This window comes from Danio rerio, chromosome 4 (genome assembly GCF_052040795.2).
Source record: "Danio rerio strain M-AB ecotype USA chromosome 4, GRCz13ab, whole genome shotgun sequence".
In the NCBI taxonomy this organism is placed as follows: Eukaryota; Metazoa; Chordata; class Actinopteri; order Cypriniformes; family Danionidae; genus Danio; species Danio rerio.
In genome coordinates, this window is record NC_141024.2 from 21,372,916 (window position 1) to 21,391,273 (window position 18,358).

Sequence of the window (18,358 nt, forward strand, 5' to 3'; positions counted from 1 at the left end):
CAGTTATGCTGTAGGTTTTTATGAAAGTATTTGTATTTATTTAAGAACATCAGATTTTGGGTTCAGCAAAATAAAGTCTGTCATACATCTTCAAAATGACAGAAATACTCACATAAATGTAATTTTGGCTTAACTGACTATTTATTATATAATGGAAAATTACACTTTGCTGACTAGTGTTCTACTTGAGGATGGCTAGTATATCATTACAAATCATCTCACTTGTGCAGCTATTTCCATGTTTCAACTGAGCTGTTGTAGTAGTTTAACTAAGGCTATTAAGATCTCTATCAGTGAAATGAAGCATGGATCAGTGTTAGCGGGTGGTTGTGGGGCAGTCGGCCACCTGAGAAACTCTTGTGTAAAGCAGAGCGGGGTAAAACACTTAATCCCTATCCCCCATCTGTGGTGCTCTATTACAGATAGATGCCTGGTGTTTCCCTCTGCCCTACTGCTCTTTTCTCAGCCTTCATCATTTTAAAAAAGCAGAGTTTAGATCGCTAACGAATGATGGACACATATGCATTGCTGCAAAATCTTTCCTATTCAAAACAAAAGCATGCCAAGGTTTCTGAAAGCAATTTCATACACTTGGCTCAAAACCATAGTGGAGACAGTAAGAAGGCGGGGTGCTTTTGAGTGAGAATCTTTTAAAATTTCCCGCCAATGTCCATTCAAAGTTTTGCTATACCCGCCTGTGTAAAAACAAAAATAAACCAAAGTGAAAAGAAAGACTATCCTGTTTTGTAAGTTTATCTTAACTGTTGTCTCATTTGTGACCTCCTTATTTTTACCTCCTCCCATTACAGATTCTAAAAGGCAGGATTTTCTTGTAACCTGCAGGAAGTGTGTGCTCACTTCAAAGCAGGGACGTGGTTGACTGCGCTGGGTTTCTGGTGCAGTAGTCGCTAGCATGTACAGGGTTGCTGCAGGGCCAAGAAACAGAGGAAGTGTGTTTTATTATTAACTCTGTGCTCCGTGACCTAAGACACTGTTCACTCAAGTGTCATGCTCTTTAATGAGAGAAAATCACCAGTCTTGTCTTTTCACTTTAGAATGTGGTGGGATTGTTAAGAATGGTCGTAAAACTCTAATGAACGACTTGTATATTAAAATAATAATAAACAATGTGACTTTTTCATGTCCTTATGTCTCCCCAACAAAGGATATGTTCCACCTGTCCTCGCCTGACTGGTCACAAGGGAACAATTAGTCCTTATGTGGGCTTGTCCACTCAGGTCTTTTTGTAAGGGCTGAAGAGCTTCAGGCAGTACTTACTTTCTCCTGACAGTCTACTGTTGGTGGAGTTGTCTGAGTTCCTAATGCAGCATAATGTCAGACTGGATTCAGTAGAAGTGGATTTGTTTATAGCCACATGCTTGTTTGGACATGTTTGTAGTCATTCCCACAGAGGGCAGCACGTTCACCTTGTTTGGTGTTGACACAGGTTCTATGCGGCTGCATTTTGAAACGCGTGCTGGGGCTAAAGACTCATGACAAACTTTGTGTTTAAGGACATTCGTCTACCGCGCAGCTGGCGGTGTTGTGATCTGCCGGCGCAATTTATCAAGTTTTCAAACAAACATGAGCAAGATTTAAAGTAAACTGAATGGAACAACTTAACGGCTAATGTGAGGAAAGGCGATGAGTGTGTTGTAGAATCTCTTTTGGACACCAAAGAGAGAAGTCATCCACAGGAGCCTGCATAGTTTACAATATGCAAGGACCTCATCTCATGACAGCATTAGAGACTGTAAAGATGACGGTTGTGTAAGGATCATTTTAGCCACTTCTCTCCGCAAGAGTTCCCAGTCAGATTCCTGTGGTAAACAGAGGAAATATGTGGTTTTTCTGGTTGGTGAACTGATTATAGCTTGCGCTGTACATTTTATACACCTGAGAATAAGAGCAGTGAGGAGGTGTGCTTGAGAATGAGTGTCCGTGGCAGTCTTGATGAGAGAGAATGTGTGGGAAACAGAACAAAAAAAGGAAACAACAGGCTATTTAAATGAAACGTTATATATGTCTCAGTGGTACTTTATGAAGAATATTTGTTCTAGTTTAAACATACTTTTACAACTGTAGTAGACTAGTTGAGAAATCAGAACAGTCCTCTAAATTAGCCACCATTGCTCTATTTTAGCGCACTTGACTAAACAAATGATTTGAAAATGGAATGACTCCACAGGGTGTTGTTCACTATTATAAAAACCTAAAATTGGAACATAAAGACATGCAGTTTGAATTCTCCTCTTGTTCAGAGTCAGCACATTTTATTGTGTTTATATCATCAATAAAACTGTGTTGAGATAAATGCATGTGTTATGTTTTATCACTCATATTTATTGCATTATTTATTGTCCCGAACAGCATTTTTAAATCCTCCCTTGAGTGCTTGGCTTTGAATGCAGATGTGGGAGACAGTCATCTACATTACATGTGGAAACTGAGGATTGTCTGAGATGTTGTTGTAGCCTACAGTATAGCAGCATGATAGCAAAACCTAATCCACCCTGCACAAATCTTGGATTTTCTTTTCCATCTTACATATCTCTTTAATGTGTTTCCCATTGCTCTACGAATTGATTTTTGTATTAAAGTTATGTGAAATCCTCTTGATGCTCCTAACAGGATGCAACGTGCCTGTTATGTTTACACCTCTCCTTCTTGTTGACAGTTAACTGTCAAGTGAAAAGCAGGCTCTTTTACAAGCTTTAAGATAAGCTTCACTTCCTTAAGCCAAATTTAATGGCTTATTTCCACTGAGTGGTATGATTTGGTACAATATGGTACAGTACGCATTTAGGGCTATTTTATTGTCAAAAGGCACCAGAGCTATCAAAAAGGCTAGCAGCACAATAGAAATGTACCAAAAGTGTGAAGCTAGACTGCCAGCTAATTGCAATTGTTTTAGATAAAAATGTCACTAGCACGTGTAGTAAGGCAGGAGTATTCTTAAATACACTGCCTAGACATGACACTGTAACAAGGCATCATGTAATGAGCAATGGTTGACCTGAGCTCAGACAAACCTGTTGTATTCTTGTGACAAACAGCCACATTGACCAAATGAGGGCATCTAAAATCATGCGGAAAGCACCAGGGGTTTAGTGCATTCTCTCTTAATTGATGTGCACTTGCTGCATGTCTATATTTATAAAAATGAACTTACCCGGGATTACTATCCGTTTAGAAATGGTCAAACAAAAACAAAAAAAGCAAATGATTCTTTCAGCAACCTAAAACTTAAATAAACAAGGTTTATTTATGCATATTTTTAAAACTGATAATTGTTGTTTAAACTATCATGAACTATTATGAATGACAGAATTACTTTTAACAAGAGGATACAGGTACTGGTAAAGAACACAGATGAGAGGTTTGACTGATTGTAAATGTGTTGTTTATAAACCCAGATACAATCAAATTGTATGTTTTAGGTAATTTTTTTCATAATTAGCCACATTTAGGTTGTTCATGTGTTTTATTTACAAATGATACAAATTGTATTTTTGCCCAAAAAAATTAACATCCAATCTACTGGATACATTTCATTTCATTATGTAAACAATCATATCTGGTTGAACAATCAGTTTATTTTTTGCATAATTTTGTAGTGCTTTTTTACAGTTAATGTGGATAATACATCCACATTGTCCTTAGCTTTATCCCATTACTCATTCTAGACATACACACATGTATAATCCTCTTCATTCTTACTGAGTTTAGCTTTGCAGATCAATAGCAAGGGTCCCCAGGGCTCTGTACTTGTCCTATTCAAGTTTTGCATGTGTGAGATTAAGTCAGGGAATGTAAACGGGCCTCTGGTGTCAGCAGTGTTTTAGATTGGGAACACAGGGGAATGTTAAGAGCATAAGGGGACAGTGCCAGCATTTCCCAGCAGCAGAGGTGCTATCGATGGAGAAACACTGAGGCTTGAGATCAGGAGGGGGGTTCTTCTGTCTGTGCGTGTAACAGCCATGGGTGGTCTAGTGTGCTCCACTTCTTATCTGGAAGAGTGCAGGACACTAAAGAAAAGTGATGACGCTCCCCCTTAGACAAGGTTCAGAGCTCAACTTGTATGGAAACGTACTATCCAATAGCTCTCTGTAGAGTTGTGACATGATATGAATATGAATAATTTAATGATTCACTTTATATTTTTCTTCACTTGATTAATTTAAGGATTTTGTCCATTGTGCGTATCCAAGTGCCGATAAAAAAATATTTTCAATAAAAGCACGCATATTCTCAATACACTGTACTTTTCACTGCAATTTACACATCTTCAAAGTCTGATTTCATCTATTTATCTATCTATCTATCTATCTATCTATCTATCTATCTATCTATCTATCTATCTATCTATCTATCTATCTATCTATCTATCTATCTATCTATCTATCTATCTATCCATCCATCCATTGTTAATGCATGTTTATTATTAGTAGTATTAGTATTTTTTTCATTAATTATTATTGTTGTTGTTGTAAATCTATTCCTATTGTGTTGTAAGGTTGCATAATAGAGTTTATTTAGAAAATAATTGTGCAAGTTTACATTCAACTTTTCTGGAAACCACCCAAGTCTATAGTATAACAACAAGGAAAAAGAAAACTTGAAAAAAACAGCATGCGACCTTAAATTTAAGATCTGCCAGGCATCATTTAGAAACCTTTCTGAACGTTCTGTGTGCACAGCTCTATTTAAAAGAAACAAAATGACCTCTGATAACAATTAATGATCTGGCAGATCTCATTTTATTTCCCTTGATTGAGCTACGGTCTTTATCACCAGTATCATTAAGTGACCAAACCCCCTGCCACATCTGATGTTCTTAAATGGTGTTTACTGATGCAGCACTGCAGAGCTGCTGAAAAGTTTCTCATTGGTTTGCACAGTGCAGCCCATGGATAAAAGTTACCAATCTTAAACAACTACTCTCACACACCAGGCATCAACAAACACAGTCCCTAAAGCATTGTGCAAAGTCCAAATGTAAAGGCAAACTGTATACTGTCACAAATATACACATTTTCAACATTTACGTGAAGATTATTAAGCACCAAATCAGCTTTTAAAATGAATTGTAAAGGTGTGGCACTAGAGAATAAAATGCCAATACAGGAATAAATGGCTTTTAAAATTATATTCAGCAGGGTTACTAAAGCATATTAAGACTAAAGTAATGATCCTGAAAATCCAACTTTTCCAACACAGGAATAAATTGTGTTTTAAATTATATGATAATAATAAACATTTATTTTAAGTTAAAACTTTTTTGCAGGATATTTGCAGGATCAAATAATAGCAGCCTTGGTGAACAGTAATGTATGAAATGTAGTCCAAAAAGCATTTAAAATGAATTATTATTTAGTCTAAAGTATACCTAATGAAACCCATCAACACACAGCATGTCTGAAATGAGTCTACCACAATACCTTTCATTCCCCTTTTTCCACTTCCAGTCTTTTTAGCTGAATCTTTCTGTTCTTTCACTCCCTTTCCTTCATTGCTCTAATCAGCTGCATTTGTCATTTGTTACATAAACTTTGATAGTCTTTCCACCTCTCTCTAACTCTTTCTCCCTCACTTTCATTCATATCCTCACTCATTCTTTGACTTTTTCTCCTTTTCCTGGAGCATTCACTTCATTCCATACCTTTGCAATCCTTTACTCCTCACAGTTTTCTCTCACTTTCTCTTATGCGGATAGAGGGATGGAGGCTGTGAACACACCTGGCACTGTCTGTATAACTGGCTCTGATTACACGCCACGAGCCCAGTCCCACACACAGACACACACACACTCACACACTCACACACACGCACACTTTCTTTTGGCTCTGCACAAAGGAGGAACATCTGTGAAACCAAAGCATGGGGCTCATTAGCAATCAGCAGGGACCGGGACAGAGCGGACATCCCAGCATGCCATTAATACACACCAGGAAAGAAGAGAAGGGATGCACCATGCTACATATTTTCATAATCAATTAGTTGTCAGGTTATCTATATGGAAACCCTGTTTAATTATGCTAGTTATAGGTACTTAAATATGCATAATTGTGTAATGCATTTGTTCATCTTCAGAACACAAATTAACATATTTATAATGAAATATGATTTCTATCCAAATATTAAAAATCTATTGACCCAAAACTGTGATACTTCAAAAAGTTTGTAGAGAGATGAACAAAACGATTTAATACAAGTCTTTTAGGGAGACATGGTGGTTTTGTACTGTATCGTGAATATGTTTTATTTGGGGCTTTATTGAATCTAAAAATTTGTAAGTTTTTGCTTCACATGAAGAATTGGACCTTTATTGGTTCTCAAGCATCAAGTAAGCATGATTGAACATTTTTAGATATTGTAAGCATCATTTCCTAAGCAGTCATATATCAATCAAATATGTTGATCACATATAAAGTAATCATTTCTTTTATAAATACTTGGATTAAATCATTCATGTGGATTTTTTCCCTTTAGTGAATAGACTGTCAGAGAAATAACATAGATTTGTGATCCAAATAAATTTGAACATTTTGTGATTTGGAACAACAGACTTTCCATTCAACCTTCCAATAACTGAATATTCATTTAGTGGTCAGCCATCCTGAGCAATCTCTTAAGGAGAGGAAAGGTAAACAGAACGTGTTCAGTTAGTCAGCCGCTTTGTGAGTCAGACTGCAGGATTGCATTGTGACCTGCTCTAGAATCATGGGATTTCCTGCTTCATGGGCAAAAGTCCAATACAAGTCTTTCAGTGGAGTGTTTGTGCACTGACATGCGTGAATGTTTAGAGGTAATTGGACACCTTAGGAATCTTTTTTAGCTACTTTATAACTATGTTCCTCGTTTAAAATATTTAATAAACTACTTTTCAAAATAAATAAATCAGGAAAAAAATCTTTACTAATATCTTCTCTAATAAAAAAAACATTGATTGCAAAAAATGCACAAATTTAGCACATTAGAATGATTTCTGAAGGAGTCTGTAAAACTGGAGACTGGAGTAGCGATGATGAAAATTCAGCTTTACCTAAACAAGAATAAATCTTATTTTAAAATGTATTAAAACAGCATTTTATTGTAGATTTGTTTCAAGAACTGGAAAAAAAAAATCATCTCACTTCATTTGGTTTTGTGTATAAACTGAAGTGGTACAAATTGTTCTTTAACTGATGCAGAACTGCCAAGACAGTTGAAAGTACTCACGGACACTAAATTTGAGGTGATAATTTTGCTGTGATCATGTTGTTCTAAAGTTTCAAAGCCATCCACAGTGGTTCACCCAAGCTCGGCATTTAGTTAAATCATTATCCCGGATGATCGCAACAAATGAACTGTGAAGTACACAGAAAGACTCTGAACTATGTGTGTGTGGGTGTATGTCCTGTTAACACCAGCCAAAAAAAGTACCCGCAGTAACAAATTAGATCAGATAAGCAATTTTCAGAGATGGATCTGATTCACTTGCTTATAACTTTAACTCAAAGGTCTTTGGCTTTTATTTTTGCATTTCCTTTTTGTAATGTGACACTGACATTACTACACCTTATAATAAACTACTATTTTTATTTACTTTCATAGTCATTTCTGAAAACTGATCCCCACATCCTGCCTCACTTGCTCCTGCAGTCCAGAGGTTAAGTATTTCCCATCATTCAAAAGGTGTTAATATTATTTTGGAAAGATGTTAAGCTCCTCATTAACGGTGCTTAAAACAGTAGCGCAGCCTTGTGCACAACAAAACCGTTCAGGTCAAGACCGGTGTGACCAGACATGACGGGGTCTGGCTTTTACCACACACTTAAACTCTCTCTTTCCCCCACCACACAAACTCCTCTCTGTGCCTTCTTGACGAATAGCAGAGCCTCCTAATCTCATAATTATAGTATAATCACCTTAATAGCATAATGCTTTTAAACTTTACTGAGGTACTGAGTCGATATATATAGAAGGAGAGAGAAGGAACTGTTGTCCTCCAAATAGTCCCTGAGTGGTTTAGGTCAGCCATTAACGCAGTGGTTGATGTTTGATGAGCCTTGAAAATCCAGAAAAAATGTGCAAACAAATATTCCCTCATAATGATCTAAAGAGGAGGGGAGGTTATCCTTGACTGAATAGTCCGTTACTGCGGTTATGACACTTGCACAGGGGTCCACTATGTTTCGCTGAGGATATATGATAGCACACTCACCAGTGCAGATGGTGACTCAAGTTGGTCACTGGCTCATCGTTTTATTCTCTCTGCTGCAGTCATACCAGCATTGATTCCATTTGAAGTTGTCTAGAAGGTATGTTGATTTGTGGGAGCACAGTGTTGTATTTGACTAATATTTAAGATTTTTAAGTCACTTATATTGTGTTTTTTGGTTCAAATCGTTCTTGGTTCTTTAATCTGGCAACTTGGTGGAGATTTGCAGTTACCAAAAGACTGTAAAAAATAATATACTGACACTAAGGAAAACTATTGAATACATTTATTTTTGTTTTATGTGTGCACAAAAGCATTTTTGATTGATAGCATTCTGACTGAACCACTGAAGGGAAATAGTTTGTTTTGAGGATGGTTTTTGAGGGGATTTTTTGGACTTTTAAAGAGTCTGTAACCTTACTGTCTATGGGGGATAAGGGAGCTCTCAGATTTTAATAACATAAATTTGTGTTCCAAAGATGAACAAAGGTCTCAGGGGTGGGAAACAACATGGGAGTGAATAATTCATAACATCATTTCCGTTTTTGTTTGAATTAAGTTTTATTTAAGGCTGCTTTTACACTGCACGGTTCAATTGACTCAATTAAGATTTTTTTTTTTCTTACATGTGGCACAGATCAGATTTGGCCAAGTATGTGAAAGCAGGACAAATACAAATAGATTTCAATTTACTCAGGTTCAGGCCTTGTTTATATGTGGAAATTTATCCGATATAAATCGGATTGATGCCCTTGTGTCTGCAGTGTAAGCAGGTAGATCGGATTTTCACCTTTCAATGTGAGTTGTGCATTATTAAAACCCATAGCGAATAATTCCCAAACCTTAAATCCCATACACGAGGACTAAAAAGCTTTTATTATGTCGTATAGCACAAGTATTTAAGTATGTTAACGAGGGCAACATCCGCCATGTAACTAATATAGACTAATATAAAACTGGCATACGTCACATGCATAAATCATGCCATGGACAACACATTAAGATGCCTATTGGTTTAAAAAGGTCTAGTTTAAAAAAGATGGCCATAAACTGTCATTCTGTCATAAACTATAGTAAAACAACTTGTCAAAAAGAATTTTAAAAGATTAAACCTTGTGAACACATTAATTACAGGACTGGAGAAAAGAGGGATTTTTTTATTATCAGCTGTCAGTCAGCACCTGCTTTTATTTTCCTAATCACTGTGCCTTTGCCGTGTGCTGTGTAAATACAGACAATTGGAGACGAGTCACTTTTAAAAGACCATCAAAGAAATCTGATGCAGTCACAAAATTGGAATTAACCATTAAGATCTGCAGTGTAAATGTAAGCTTGTTTTGCATTACATGTGCATTTTTATTTTGTTATTATTTATTTTATTTAACAGAAACTAATTTTAGTTGTTTAATTAACAAGGTAACTGAATTTTAATATTTTGGGTGGATCGTTCATTTAAGTAATCTACCACGTCAGAATCTAAAATACAATACACAGTGCCGGTCTTTTCTGCAGGGCTGGTTTAGCTGAATTGGCACTGCGCACTAAATCGCTAATGTGTGTTTGGCTCGCACCCCTGCTCACTTTCAAAGAAGATGTGCACAAGAAAGACTTACTGCATTGGAAGCAGATGGAAGCACCTACTGCAGATTTTTAAAGCTTTAATCGTCCCACATCTGCCTTTTTCCACTCTCTCTCTCTCTCCCGTGCGCTCATGCTTCATTGTAACTTTATAAAGCTACGGTGGATAGAAGAAGAAAAGGGACAGTTAGGGCTGAGTAAGGGAGGAGAGGAAAAGGGATGAGTAGTTTGGCGGATAAAGAGGGCTGGTTGACTTTCATGGATCACAGTCCCTCTTTCTGTGAAGTTTAAAAGCCAGTATTGCAGTAATCGGAAGTAAATCCATTTAATTAAATTTTAAAAGTTTAAGGGCAGCATTAGATTAGAAGCATATTGTATAGAGTGGGAGTGTGCCATGCTTTATGTCTTTGATCTAATACAGTATGTACAATACACACACATATGCCAGACACACACCCGTGCCATAGAGTCTCAAAGTTGGCCTTTCGGCTGGTACGTATAGTCCAGGCATGCTCTGATATTCATTTTCCCACGTTGACAGGAGCTATTAGTCATGCGAAAGATGGCTAAGTTACATCGCTACAGGCTAAAAAGCACTGCATTGAGAAAACGCCAGCCAATACTGTGCTGTGTATCACCGTGTATACACCAAAACCGCAACAGCCTTGGAACTACTTGCCAAACAATTTTTGCTTTTCTGTTAAATTGTCCTTAGGTGTGGCAGCATGTGACACCTCTTATATTCTGGGCTAAAGATGATCCTTGCACTTGCTACCTTAGGGGCCAGAGCCTGTTTTGCTGAGAGTCGCATAAAAGCAGGATGCTACAGTGCAATGCTACAGATGTGTGAAAAGACAGATTGGGTGAAGAGAAGAGAGGGAGACGAGAAGTGAAATATATTTTTGCACCACCTCAACAAAAAGGTGACCTTTGGGTGAATTAATGTCCCATGGCAGAAAGTCTCTTTTTGCATGACTTTTACACATTATAGTTACTTTGAGAAACAGAATTTTGTGCAGAAAAAGAGGAAGTTTTGTGCCTTAGCTGCCTTTGACAATGAATGTTCATCCATTTTAATGCTATGTATACTACAGTATTTTCTGAAATTTCTGCTGATTCAGCAACATGATTTAAAATGACTTGTAGTAGTTCAGTAAGCAGGTATGTGTATAGCTCTTGTGAAAAAACAATTGAGCAAAGCTTGTATGATATGTAGTAAATCTCCTCCAAACTCGAGATGGTACTCTTACTGAAACTTCGAATAGTCATAAAGAAACCATTAAAATTTTCCTAGCAGTTGCTGGATAAACAGAAGATTTAACCTTTTTAATTGATAAATAAAACCATTTATTTGATTGATTTACTGAGAAGCAACACAAACAGCCGTTACCATTAATTGATTATCAACCAATTAGACTGGATTCACTTTTTTAAAAATGACTTTTGCGTAGCTTATCAGTGAAGTAGATTCTGCTCTATCTGAAAGCATGTGCTGGAGATTTACTAGAATTAGTTTTATAGACAAAATATGCATACCGATTGCTTTTGAATAATCTGACAGCCATAGTTTAATGGCTGTCTTTTGGCTTTCTTCTGATGGCTGTCTTCTGGTGGTCCAATCAAATTTCTCCCACAAAGATGGAAAAAGAGTATAGTTGTAAACATTAAAACTTGGACCTAAAGGGCATCACAATATTTTACTGTGAGTAGTCATAGGTTTCAAATATTTGGCCTGGCAGACAGATGAACCATACGTGTGCCAGGTTTACCCTGATCCTCCTTTGTTTATATGCATGTTTAGAGTGTGTTTGTAGGTCTGAGCGTGTTTTCTCAGGTTTATACTCTGAAGTAGCACTTGGCTGCAGGCTGAAAACAGTTACACTTTAATAGGCCAGTTGTTTACTCTTTTCTGCAGACCCACTCTGGGTGCACTCTACTGTGGATCCCGCCTCAATGCTGGCAGGTACGCTTTGAGCTGTAAACTGCTTACTAACTGATTTTACAACCTGCCCAGAAAGTACCGCTCTTTTATGATAGCTGTAGGTAATGCAAGCAAGCTTGGGAAATAGACCCACCTCTGTTTTAGGCTTATTCTATTCCGACTTAGAAGCACAGGGTGAGAAACACCATGAACTCACTGACTCAGAGAAGAAGCTGTATTCAGATGGCTCACATGAATAGATATTGGACCCATAAGCTTTCCGTTGCACCCTGAAAGGAATGGATTAAAAAGAGACAGGGGGTCCAGCGGGGGAGTGTCGGTGGTGGGAAGGAGGGATGAAAGAAGAGGTGTGCTTGCCAAAAGCTGGACTTTTTTTGCATCTGGCCAAGAGGCAGCATGAATGCCACATGCACCTGATCTTTCATCTCCTCTTGCTCACAGGAAATGGAGAGCAGATTGGGCTTTGGTTTACGTGATGCTCTTGATTGAGGACAAAGAGGAAAGGTTGTTATTGTGGTTAGCCATTGCGTGATCAACAGTATAGAGGTCTGCCTTTGATGGGACTCAGCAGTACCCTGTAATAGTGATCAGAGAACTCAATGAACCCAGGAAAAGAGTAACTCTCTGCCAATTGCTAAGCTTTCTGTCAAGATCTTAAGAAAGGCAATGGTAGTAGAGATACCTAATGTCATCTTAACCCTGGCAGACAGCTGATTAAGGATTTTTTGGCTTGGAGCACATGAGCACTGAGGGGTTGACCACATACAATATGAAGAACAGAACCTTGCACAGAATGCTGAAGCTGTCTGGCTGCTTTAAGACAGAATTGCATTTGTGGTCTCTTCAAAATAATCCCATACTAATAGCTCCAACAGGACTTCCATTCCCACTACTGTAAGGACTATAATTTAGGAAATTGGTTCAACTATTTGTTGTACTTGTTGACGGTCAGTGACATGTAGAATTATGTCCATCTCTTTCATATGGCTGGCATCCATTTCATAAGGGCCTGGCTCTCAGGAGGAAGAGTTTGGCCTCGGCTCTATTTGTCCTCGATGAAAATTGCACAAGTACTCTCCCAGAGGTTGTGATTAATTGATGTGTACATATGTTTCTGGATTTTGCTTTTTAGGTTCAGTGTCTCAGTCTCTCTACACTACCCTCTCAGTTGGTCAGGGGAAACTCTGCCTTTTTTTCACAGATTTATGGCTAGGAATGTAAACCTCCTCCTCCCTAGGATTTGAACCTATAGATTATATGACATGACCATTTAAGGCCCATTCCTAAGCTGTCCAGTTCTTCAGCAGTTAAGTCTCATCTTTATAAATGTCACCTGCTGATTGACGTTGGTTTATCTCTGACGGAGGCAGGTCTCTGAAGTCTGTTGCTCCACAGTGGTCCATAATGAATCATTTAACAACCATGTTGGGCTTCCTCAGAAAAAAAGTAACATTTGTGTCGGATGTTTTTGATTTAATCTCTCATACAGGCTGTCTGGCCCAGGCCTAATGTCTAGATTTTCTAAGCACTTGGTGTAGTAAAACTCAGGGGTGGTCTGCTTCTCTCAGAAAGGTTTTAACGGTTTGAATTGAGCCAAGCCTGATTGTACACAAAAAGGTCAGATGCTGGAGGAAATCCTGTGTATTTCCTACCTTTCAGGCTCATAACTGTGAGAATCTAGATGTAATAGCTGTACCTGGCGCAAACACAAAAAGCTAATTAGTGTGTGAGGAGTCCATCCAATTTGTTAAACCTGCTTCAAAGACTCTTGCAACTACATGTAATGTATTTTTAAAAATTGTGGATGTACCTGCATGACCTTCTCCACAAAGTCAACAAATATCTGCCCTCAAGTCCTCCTTGCCAGTCCCTGCTAATAAAATTACAAGTTGTAGTCCTGATGATTGTACACTGATAATTGTGAGGTATTTTACAGGTCTTTTATCTGAGCCAAGGATGACATGACATTCACCACTTTTTTTGTGACTTAATGAATCAAGGGTCTGTTGAGCTTTAAGTTGATTAGCACACTCTTGCAGAAAATGTACACATGGTCTGAGGCCAACAATGGCTAAATGTGTTGCACGCAGGCACTATTATACAATCCACCTGTTTTAGTTTTTTTTTTTTTTTTTTATCTGAGCTTCCAGCAGAGCAGCACTCGGTACCATGTGCATTCAAGCGAGTGTGTCGTAGTCTGTATTTACACAGCTGCAAGAGGACAGGAGCACGTCAGGTGAAGGCCTTGGCCTCATGCTGGCCCAGCAGGATCCTCTGTGAGCAAACGCTGATGATTGGGGCCATGATTCAGAGACACTGTCTGCCTCTACAACCACTGCTTTCACTCCAAACATCGTCCTTCCTGTCTAGAGCTGAGCGACAGGGCAGAGTCTGCACATACAGACATAGATATATCTTCAGACTCAGAACTTCTTCAAAGTGACCTTTTGACGAGAGTTGGTTAAACAATAAAGCGAGGTCAGGCAGGTTGATGTGTGGTTTGAGACTTTGTGAGAAAGTGGATTGCTTCTCGAGGGTGACTGCTGAAAAGTTATACTGTTGTCTTTGGCAGCATCTTTTCAGACTCACCGATACACGTCTGCCCTATTTGAAGAGTCTCTGAGTACAAAGCCCCTCAGGTGGGAATTCGGTGTGTGTGAGTAAAACAAGAAGCATTAAGCAAGACTGAAACTTTTTTAACTTTCAATTTGACTTCTGTTCTCTAGAGAGAAAAAGGCATGCCAATCCAAAGATTCACGCTTGGATTTCGTCCTCAAGAGCTCTCTGAGTGTTTGGGTGTAGGTCAGTGTATAGAATGACCAAAGTCTGGTTATTCACTTCCTCAGAATGATAACAGAACAGGCCTGATCTCCACTGCGCTTCCTCTCTCTTCTGAGACAATTGGAGAGCTATTTTTGCCCTTTGAATCTGTAATTAATTCACTATAAATGATACAGTGGACAGCCCTTTATGCATGGCTATTCAGAGTCCTTGTCCAGACTGTGACTGGTTAATCAGTCTCTTCCATCAATCTCCTCCAGTGTCCTTTGGTCAATCTACAGACTACTAATGACTAAAGTAGATATTTTCTAATAGAGGTTTGTGGTTAATTGCTTTTTTACCTCCAAGTACCCTTGTTGTGATCTCTAAAAAAAATTCACTGATTACTAGAGGCAACTAAATGTCAAAGCTTTGCATTTGAGTTTATTAATTAGAGATGTGATAGAGGGACTGTGTGCTGATGTTCACCCTGTCTGTTTTCTTTCCAAGGTCCAGATGCAAACACCAGGTCGATATGTTTAAGACTAGCACCTCTAGCGGGTTGTCAGTGAATAGATTTTTAAACCCCTTAAAATGTATAAAAGAAAAATCAAATCTTGTAAAAGAAAAATAAAATCATTACTCAACAAGTACTTTGTTCTAGTGTTTTAGCATAGTTTATTGGAGCTACTGAGTTCAATGCTATTGTGTTTATTATTCATTATTTTTGTTCTGGATAATAGCTATGGCTAGCTCTGCACCAGTGCAGTGTTTTTGTTTTTTTCTTTCAACCTTTTCTGCCTCACAGATTTATTTGCTGACATCCCGTCTAATCTCCAGCTGTTGGTTTTTTGGCAGGTCTGCAATTTTTGAAACCCCTGGGTAGAATTGTGAAAGTTGATCTGGCATTTTTAGACTCAATATTTTGATAGCGTCTAATGGGATCTTGAAGCCTAACAGGGGAGTGAAATGGTGCAGGATTGTTGGTTAATGAGTCGAAAGAGGAACATGGATGTTGTAGTCCTGCAGAGAAGGATACTTGCTGATGGGCATCACAAGTCCTGCTTAGTCGGAGGCCTGTGAGTGATAAGAGTAGCCCATTTCCACTCAGGTTTATGATGATAAGATAGAAGCTTTTGATCCTATTGCTCAAGGCTGGACAAATACACTTAGTCCTACATTCACAATAATACAAGCAGACAAATCAACAAAGTCATGCAGCTGGCTTCCTTGGTATGGTTCTTGACGTTCCCACGTCAGGAGCCAGTTTGATGCTAGTTATGCAATATCATCTGGCAAGGAGAGTGTGAGAGAGGGTAAGGGAGTTATTAGCAAACTCTTCTTCAGAACTGCTGTGATTGCATCCATGCTTTCGTTGTCCTCATTCCCACAACCCACTGTCTCACAGGAAACCATGAATCTCCACAATGTCTCAAAGGAAACACAAGATCCAAAAGTGAGAAAGGTTTGTTTTCTTGAATTAGTGTTGCAGTAAAGTGTTTAGTATCACTGAAGAGAGTTCCCGTCGCCACTGCTTTAACTCAATCGGACTACAAAAAAAGAATAGACATTCCCAGAGAGTCGGTCGCACATAAACTGCACTGTGCAGTATGTTATGCTTTTATGAAATCTGACTTCAAAGACTTTGTGTCAACTTTGATGAAACACAAACTGCTGTTTCAGTCGAGAGTCAGGGTGATCTTCTGTTCTTGTCTTTCGCATTGGTATCTGCTGGTGTACACTTACAGATAGACGTCAGGGTCATCCGGAACCCTGTGTGATCTGACACTGTGGGAGAGATACTTTGATGCCACCTTCACATTCCCACAGCCTCCAGACAACAGTTTTTTAGTCTTTTCTTGTCTTCTTAAGAGAGCATAATATATCACTTGAAAGATAAAACAGCATCTCCAGACCTGCATAAGCATGTCTTTGTATGAGGGCCCACTTAACAAAACCTTTTCATCATGTGTTGCCATGTCATATTTTGCTTGTTGCTTTGCCGGGAATTGGTCTGCTAGGTTGAAATCATGTCTCTAAGGTTTACATCTAAACAGATAAGATGGGATTCTTTGTCATTTCTACAATATGATAGCATAGGATATATCTTCCTTTCAAGGTGTTTTTTCCCAGCCACGTGCACTTTTTAAAGCACAACTAAAAAGCCATCAATACCTGTCAACCTTTGTCAAAAACCCATGTGTAACATTTGTTTGAAGTCTTATTCTTCACCTCAGCTGGAACTGATACAAAAGAGCATCCCTATTTATCTCCATCACTCCAGTAAGGCAGAGATAAGCTGGAAGCCGATTAAAAAGAGCCTTAAAAGACATAATAAAACCATAACCATAAGGCTATAAAAGTGCTTTTCTTTAGATCAGTCGCTGCTGAAGGGAGGAAACCATCAGCACCTGTTTGGACCAGATCCAGATTATTGTTTTCCCTGAGCTGTTGTTTATGATGGGGGCAGCACTGACTCCTGTGACCGCTGGCGTTTTTGCTTTCATGTCCCTCATGTTGTGTAAGAGGTTTACATTTGCTGGAAATTAGCCAGAAACATGAAAAGTGAGAGTGTGATGGAAACTTTGAACCGCCGAGTGTTGTCCTTTATCTTTCAAGTGTTTGATTGTGGGAATTTCTTCTCTGATCCACCACCTGTATGCACAAAACTTGGATTTGGATTTTGTCAAAATGATGAGAAAATATTCTTGCATTTAGAAGTAGTCGTGTTCATAATGCATTATACAGTGGGCCAGGGATATCTCTTTAGTTTTTCTGTATCTTCGAATTTCCCAGTACTGTAATGTTCCTGAGAGGCTGAGAAGGAGGAAGAGGAGTGGGAGGAAGGGCTGTTAGTTTGGGGTCAGCAAAGGGAGCTGGCTGGGGTCATGTGAAATGCAGAAGCATAGAAGAGTGAACATCTTTCTGAATTCGAGAGGATTCTGTTTAGAAACGTATGCCTCGGAGTGTTACTGCTGCTGTTGTTAGGTTTTGGGTGGTTTTGAATGGTTCAAAGTCGAGCTGCACTAAATTGGAGAAAACTTACATGGCATTTTTTTGTTGTTGTTTTTCTGCAATATATATTGTGTATAAATGAGAGTACAATCTCACCAGATGATTTGAAAAGCTATACAGTGGTCTTTTGTTATTTGCGGGAGTTACATTTTAAAAATAGCCCCCAATATGTGTAATCCGTGAAGTAGTCTGTTTTATTATTCACAATTATTATAGATGCTCTAAGGCTAAAACCCCTTTTAACATTTTCACACTTTTCTCTTATGTTTAAACACATGTATAACTTCTACCTTCCTTTAGCGTGTCCAGAAATCCAACTTTTTGTGCGATGGTTAGCATCTTCCTCTGCCTTCTGGGTGCAACCATGGGTGCCTTTGACAATGCAGAATGTTTTGTCGACATTTTCGGGGTTTGTTAAAGAGATAACTTGCAAACATACAGTACAGCACTTCAGAGTCCCACTGCTAGCGATCAAAGATTGATATCAATTTGACAAGCTGAATGGAGGACATTGATTGGCAATGGTCTACAGCCAATCAGGTTGCAGAACAAAACGTGCTGTTAAAAAAGCAGGTAGCACATTATTTTGATGGACTTAAAAATACACCTTGATTTTTGTATACTTTGATATTCACACATACAGGAATATTAATGCTCTATTAAAAATACAACCTGTCAAAGTATACAAAGTATAAAGAGAGCAGATGCTCAACACATGAACATTGGAAAGATTACAGTTTGCTTGTGCCATCCTTAGCATTTGTTTTTCTTATTCTGTCTATTCTGTTTTTGTTTTAGTTGTAAAACAGTGGATTGGTTTGCAGGTATACACCTTGTGATACCACTTCAAAACATATGTG

At 38.4% G+C, this 18,358-nt stretch overlaps 1 protein-coding gene across 38 annotated transcripts in view; it reads left to right on the forward strand.

Annotated features, from left to right (window-relative positions):
* The window catches only part of nav3 (neuron navigator 3), a 367,745-nt gene that overhangs the window by 190,677 nt on the left and 158,710 nt on the right, over nucleotides 1-18,358 (forward strand). Inside the window, exon 1 of one of the 38 annotated variants that reach the window (NM_001443137.1) lies at nucleotides 8,170-8,303. The exons of the other annotated variants lie outside the window; for them this stretch is intronic. The gene's annotated coding sequence lies outside the window, so the exon portion shown is untranslated. Of the gene's footprint in view, nucleotides 1-8,169; nucleotides 8,304-18,358 lie in introns of those variants that run through there. 38 annotated transcript variants of the gene reach the window in all.